Genomic DNA, 8,104 nt, shown 5'->3' on the forward strand with positions numbered 1-8,104 from the left:
ACTAGAAAATCAAAGAGTGAAGAACCACAACATGTGCGATCCAAAAATGACATTAAAGATGTGATTATTATTGATTAATGCTCTATTATATTGACATTGCAATTGGGATTATTATGACAAGTACATTGGCATCAAAATATTGATGCTTTCTCTTTCATTGTATAAATTTTCATTTGGTATTTATGTAATGTTTTGGATCATTGTCATGTAAATCTTATTAAGTATTTATAAGTACAATTTGTTTTACACACTCTAGCTTTTGCAATTTCATTTGTGCATGGTTTATGATAGAGTTTCACTTCTATATTTATTTTGAATTACAATAAAATTGCAAGAAAATTCTCTTATGATATTTATTTTTTTCCAAATGAAGTTCTCTTAAATAGAGTTTAGCTTACTTTGGTCCCTTTGAAATTTGCAGCAAGCAAACAATTGATATGTAAAGAGGAAATTGATGAGGTCAACTCTTACAATGTCCCTAACCATTCTAAGAATTTGCATGCACCACCCCATAATTGCCCTTCTATTGGTAAAGCCATAGTACCATCCAAGGAAAACTTTGTAGGAGGGGATAACTCTTTACCTCAACTTAGCATAACTCAACTTTCGGATTGCACTCCTCATAGGTTTGTGTTTGAGGGGAAGCTACTTTGTATATATGGCACCTACAAAGTAGTTAATCCTAAGTAGCCAACTTTTTTCAAGTGAGACTTTATCGATAAGTTTTGTTCCCACACAGTCACTTACTTATACCCTTCACTTATGTTCAACAATTTGTAAACTTCTTACAAGTTGGAGAATTTTATAGAATAGAGGGTGCAAGTGCTGTAGTAAAAGGACCTACGGAAGGAGGAACATCTAGATTCTCCTTGCTAGTTGATGCAAGAACTTGCATCATTAGAGGAGAGCCTTTTGAGGGAAATCTACATTTGCTACCCAACCATCCTATTTGCACACACATCTCGTGGGCAGCAGAGAATATAAACTTTGGCAAATTGAGTATTTCAAATGTCATGGGTACAATTGCAATTGTCATAATCAAAGTGGCGAACAAGGAGGGCATGGCAGACCAGATTATTGTTGCTGACGGCCCAAGAGACGAAGATAGAGCTGCAGTAAGTAAGAATTGTTAATGTTATCTTGAGTACTCCAACATAGATAATTTGTCTTACTTTCAATCTTTATTTGTAGTTGTCATTTTTTAATGAAAGGAAACCCACATTGACTCAACTTGTGCAAGAGTTCAATGACAAAGGTGTGGCTATGTACATCTCTTGAAGGCAAAGAACACAATTTGTGTGTTTGACTTTACTGTTTTGGCTAAGGTTGTCGATGGCCCAACCAAAGAGAGCTTGTAGCTAGCTTTTACTAGTCAAGTCGCTTGACTAGGCTATGGCACAAAGGTATATATTTTACATCTACTCTCTTAATTGTAGAAACTTCACAATTGGCTACTAACATATTCTTTTGCAAGTGTAGTTATTTGGGATTTTGTACCTCATGAATGTCAATGCAGATCTTGTGGAGCATGTTTGTGAGACTTGTGGAGGATTTCGTGTAAGTAGAGATCCACTCCACCCATATTGCGATTCTTGCAAAGGCCCTTAAATCCGAAGTTTGATGGGAGACATAGTGCAACGCAATGGAGAGCAAGTTCCAATTCATGTTCGAGGCTCTTATGTGGACATCATATTGTCAATAGGCTTTTCTACAAATGTATGAAGAAGATCTTATGATGGCATGTAGCAGGCTCAAAGCTACAAATTCTAGTGGAAGCTTCACTATCAATATCTCTGGCTTTGTAATTGCATTTGATCCTAATGCATAATTTGTTTTGTTTACTTCTATAAAGCACTCCTACAATTTCAATTTTAATAAAATAGTATTCTTATTTCTGTACTTTTCCATCGATTCAAATAAAAAATACATGTGATTCTAACAATGAATATTGAAGTCATTCTTCAAAGAAGACAATTTGAAAAAGATGAAGTTTTTGATTTAGAATATCCTTTTAACACAAATGACATTGTTTGTCTTTTGAAAAAATTCCCAAGCTTTAAAGACCTATGAACAAATATTGAAGCTTTTGTTTGAGAACATTATTTTGGATTTTGAAAATTTAAGTGGTCCATGGTATGTCTTGCAAACAATTTGTAAGAAGTCATTGTTTGTTAACAATAAATGAAGTACAAAATTTAGTCCAAACATCTTCAACTTCACTTGCAATGATTGTTGATATTCTTAAAAGAATCGACAATATGTTTGATACATCCTTTGCATTGCTATTTTATAATGGAGTAACTATCAAAAATAAATTATCAATAGGATTAAAAAAAAGGAAAAACAAACATACTTTGTTATTAGATCAATCAAGTAATATTTATACAATAACTCCACTAATTTGTTTAGAAAATAAACGAACATACGAAACATGGAATGAAAAAGATGTAAATAAATTAGAAGAAATATTTTTGCAAAATCATTCTCTGTCAACAAAAGAAGTAGGTACATTGTTTTTGCAAACATTTGAAGAAACATCTTATTCGATGCAAAGAGTTCTAAATAAAATACACAAAATGCAAAAAAAATTCACCAAAATGCAAATTTAGATCCATCAAACTTGCCTAAAGAAAATGAACCATCTCAAAAAACAAGAAAAAGAAAAAGAACTATAAATATATATCAAGAACAGTATTGGAAGAAAATATTGGATGCTCCATCATTTGAGTGTATTTGTTGTGGATCACTCAAATTTTTGTCCAAATTGAAAAAACTAAAAAACCAAAAAGCAATATCTCTACAAAAGAATGGTCTTACATTATCAACAATTAAATCTCAAAATAACTACTTGTGTTCTATCTGTAACAAGGAGGTCAACAAAAACAAGATGCCATTACTAAATAATACATCCTTGCAAATGGCAGCTAAAATACCTTACACTAGCAAACTCAATGACATACAAGCACGTTTAGTTTCCATTCGAATACCATTTGCACAAATACGTGAGCTTTCCTACGAAGGACAATATGGTCTACATGGAAGTGTTGTGAATGTCTTTGCACATGTTGATAGAGCCCAAAAAGTATTGTCAAGGTTCATAGGGAAAAATGACATAGTAGTTGTGGCAATAAAACGGAAGCTATCATACAAACATAGCTACATGAGTGGTATAGTACCTCCAACATTGACTATGCTTGCATTAACAGAATTATTAAACATGCCACTCTATAAAGAAAACGATGTGAGAGTAAATCATCTTTGGGAAACTCATGTTAAAAACATTCAACAATAAGAAGAACCATCGCAACAAAATATAGAGGAGCAAATGCAAATTGACGAAGATGATTATGCAACAGATACTCTTGTTCATGGTATATATGCAAGCCAACAAGTGTTGGATTTCGAAGATCAAACCATTGTAGTTGCACCTTCTGAAGGCTTTTTGCCTCTAAGTATATTTAAAGATAAATATTGTGAAGAATTAGCACACCCCAAACTTTTTTTTGGACAAAAAAGGAACTATGCTATTTCAGAACACACATCATATCAAACCATTGCTACTTGGAAATTATTAGATGTAGATTGTCAATTTGCAATATCTATAGACAACCTCTTCTTCAAAACCATGAAAGTATTGGTAAGACAAATTCTTTCTTCATCTTGGGTTCGCATGCGTAAAGCACAAACAAAGGGTAAAACATTGCAAGTCAAAGATGCTCTCTTAGATACTAACATTGAGAAGCTTCTTCAATCAAATATAGGATTTCGTGACTTCACACATCTCAGAACTATTGATTACAAGCACCATCTTTAAAAAAATGGATTTGCAATGTTAAGACAATTAGGGCCACCATGTTTCTTCATAACACTATCTACTGCAGAGAAGCTTTGGGAACCACTTCTACAATGTTAAGAAAAACTTTCTTTATCACAAGAATCCATAAATTCAAATTCCAATATAGAAACACGTAATTTAATAAGATCAGATCCAATCACAACAGCACAATATTACGTACACAAATTCCAAGCTTTTAAAACATTATTAAGAAAAGATGACACAATACCAAGAAAAGTGAACGACTTCTTCTTTGTGACAGAATTTTAGAACAGAGGTAGCCAACATGATCATGGACTATTGTGGGTACAAAATTCTCCCAGATTTGGAATTGATTAAAACAATGACATAGAAAAATTTGTAGATAAATACATATCTACTAATATCATGGAATTCCCCCATGAGAAATAAGAAATACAAATGCATAAACATTGAAAAACTTGCTTCAAGAAGAAAACTAAATGTAGATTTGGATTTCCATGCTTGCCAATGAAGAACACACAAATCTTGGAGCCTTTGCAAGAAGATATTGACAAAAAACTTCTGAAGAAAAATATGAAAAAAATAGAAAATCTCCTACTCGAACAAACAACAATAACACTTGATTACTCATCCTTTCTAAAAGCATTAAATATGATAGAGAGAGTACATTCGTTCAATTCAATCATCTATTTCCCAACCAACATTATTGTTAAAAAGAGAACCAAAAGACATTTACACAAATAACTTCAATCCATCAATGTCAAAGTTATGGGGAGGAAATACAGATATTCAATTCATCCTAAATCCACATGGAGTAGCAGCATATTGCACATCATATATAACCAAAACAGACAAAGAGACTACCAAAGTAGTTAAACAAGCTCTCATGCAAAGCATTGCTTTGAACTCTCTAGCAAACAAACGTATTCGTAGAGTTGGGAATGTAATCCTAAATACTCAACATATTAGCTCTCAACAAGTAGTTTACTTGGCACTTTCTTTAGCCTTATCATCATCAACTAGACAATTTCAATATATTAACACAAATCCACTTGAAAAACGTACTAAAAAAATGCATCTCGAGAATACAAACATCTTCTTTGATGATATTATGACAAAATATTCAAAATGTACAAGTAACCTTCACAACATATGTTTAGCAACATATACCAGTCAATACACAATCACAAATTCTAATACAAAAAAAAGAAAAAAATATAAAATCATTCGCTTCAACAATAATAGCCTTCACAATGATCTTGAAAATCACTATAGAGAGAAATGTATTCTATTTCTTCCATATCACAATATTGAACTTCCACTTGATGATAATAATGAAACATGGCACGACATGTTTCTAAACAACAAATACGTCATCAACGAAAATGAAGAGAAGTATATCAAACTCATTCCAAATTTTCTCACAAACTCTGGTAATACATCTACAACATTATCTTCAACATCAACACACACATCCAAAAACATCAACAAATATGACATTGCAATAGAAATGCCCAAAAATGTAAGACCAAATCAAAAATTTGACAAGTCTTTGCCAAAGCATTCCATGTTACCTAACCAAGAATATTACTACAATCTAAGATTACTAAACAATGAACAACATTTGCTTCTCCATGACATCATGCTTAAAAAAATATGTTATCGCAAAAGCAGAATCATCTATTTTTGACAGGAAATGCAGGCACAAGTAAAACATTCACACTACTTCTCATAGTACAAACTCTTTTACGACACTATTCCCATAACCAATCAGTAAACATTGACCTTCCAAAAGTGCTGTTACTTGCCTATATAGGAAAAGTAGCTTTCAATATTGGAGGCACAACCATCCATGTTGCACTTCATTTACCACTCATGGCATCTCATTACACAAGCCTCTTTGCCGAAAAATTGCAAGAACTATCTCAACTATACAAGGAACTAGAACTTGTAGTATTTGATGAAGCTTCATTGATTGGACACAGTACACTTGTGGCTACAGATATGCAGTTGCATGAAATTAAACACAACCACCAGCAACCTTTCGGAGGAATTGATGTCATTTTTTGTGGAGATTTGTTTCAAGGAAGTCCAACAAAAGACTCATGGATATTCATGGATCAATCATCAAACAAAAAATCGATGTCATCATTTTGGTCAGAAAACATCCTCCTATATGAATTAACAAAACCAATGTGGCAAAAAGACAATGCATACATAGACATAGTAAATCACATTAGAATTGGGGAACACACTCTTGAAGACATCTCATATCTCAACAATAACTACTTTCATCAACCATTAAAGAAAGAGGATATTCCCTACTTATTCTACACAAATGCTTCAAAAGATGCACACAATGAAGAAGTCTTCTCATCGCTTAAGGAGAATCCACACATCTTCAAAGCTATTGACAAAAGACATAAAACATGTAGCAAAACAATAAACATTCCTACATCTCCAAAGAATACATTTGGATTGCACCACATATTGAACCTAAAACTAGGAATGATTATAGAAATATGTTCAGGAAATTTGGACATTGGCGATGGTTTGGTGAATGGAGTAGATGGAATATTCAAACAATCCAACATTGACCAAGATCCACACATCATCTGGATACAATTTAATAATATTAACATTGGGAGGAAAACACGATTCAACAACAAAAACCTCCACACTTAAAACATTCCTTCACAATGGACACCAATATTTCAGATTACAAGAGAATTTCAAATTGGAAAAAATCATTTAAATACTATTACTAGACAACAATTTCCACTATAACCAGTAGCAGCAAGGACAATTCATTGTTCACAAGGTCTAACAATGGACTATCTTGCATTTGATCCTTCCTTCATCAAGACACATGGTCTTACATACACACAGCACTTTCACGTGTTTGTGATCCTAAAAATTCTATTTCTCATCAATCTCCTTGAGCCTAAACACATCAAAATAGATAAGAACATAGTAAAAGAAATCGAATGCTTGAGATCACTACGAAAATGGATTCCACAACAAATAAATCACTCTATAAACAAACCCACACAAATGACATTGCAATCTTTGAATACTAGAACATTATCTTTGCACTATGAAGACATTGTTACTGACAAAAGCTTAATGAGTGCAACAATCTTGTGCCTCCAAGAGCTTCCTTGCCAAAATAATGATTCGCTCTCCCTTCAAAATTTCACAACTTTGCAATACATGAATGGAATTGGAATAGCAACATGTTATAAAAATAATGTGCAGTTACAAATGCAGGAATACATAACAAAAACAAGGTGCGAGTATTTATTGACTACATTCAAAACATATAAAGGTCCAAGTTTTGCAATCATTAATGTTTATAAACACCCTTCCTCACCACAATCAAATCTCATTAATATCTTGGAAAATATGATTTTCAAATTGAATCATAATTTTCCAACTACAATCATAGGTGACAAAATATGAAGAGGGGAGAGGAGAAGAGTGGAGATGAGGAGAGAGGGCACAACTAGAGAGCACACCACAAATGACTAACTGTACACTAGATTTAGTTGAAAAAATAGAATATATACAAACCCTTTTAGGGTTAGGGTTAGGGGATCTAACCCTTTCCTTTATAGCACTCTATAAGGTTAGTGCTATGCACATATGACTGGGCAATGGTAGGATCTGTTTCTGGTGCGGAAACTATTTGTGTAGATGTAGATCCTATTGTTGGTGCTGTGACAACAGATGGAGTAGAGCTACTGGTGGCTGGATCGGCCAATGGTCTAGGTGTAGACCCATCGACATACTCCCATCTGTCCTGAAGCACAAGAATGGTCTCCATTCAGTATTTCCATGTACCATAATTGGAGATGTCTAACTTAGTAGATGCCTCCAGATTGAGGTTGCTAGTCGACATGGTGCAAGAAATGTACTCAAAAAAGTGTCGTGAAGATCTTTGTATGAATCAACTGCAAATACACTAAAGATGCCAAGTGAAATCTTTGTACCGTCGATGAAGATAGAACTATAGTATATAAGATCTGATCTATATTACAAGGCTTGTGGCAATGATGCCGGGAATAGCCAAGAGGCTTTACAAGGCTGAAATGATGTGCATGATGCCGTGAGATAGCCGAATAGGCTTTACAATGGTGGCATGTGTGTGTGAAACCAAGTGCTATCTGCCACTGAATCAATATGCAATGCCTCTGAACTCTGAAGTCTGCTCACAGAACTGATGAACGTAAGGTTTCAGGTAATGTAATGATGTGAAACCGGATGTGAGCATATGGACTGACTCCG

The sequence above is a fragment of the Dipteris shenzhenensis genome, chromosome 3 (genome assembly GCF_047967505.1).
Source record: "Dipteris shenzhenensis isolate YYH24624 ecotype China chromosome 3, Dip_SZ_1.0, whole genome shotgun sequence".
Taxonomy (NCBI): domain Eukaryota; kingdom Viridiplantae; phylum Streptophyta; class Polypodiopsida; order Gleicheniales; family Dipteridaceae; genus Dipteris; species Dipteris shenzhenensis.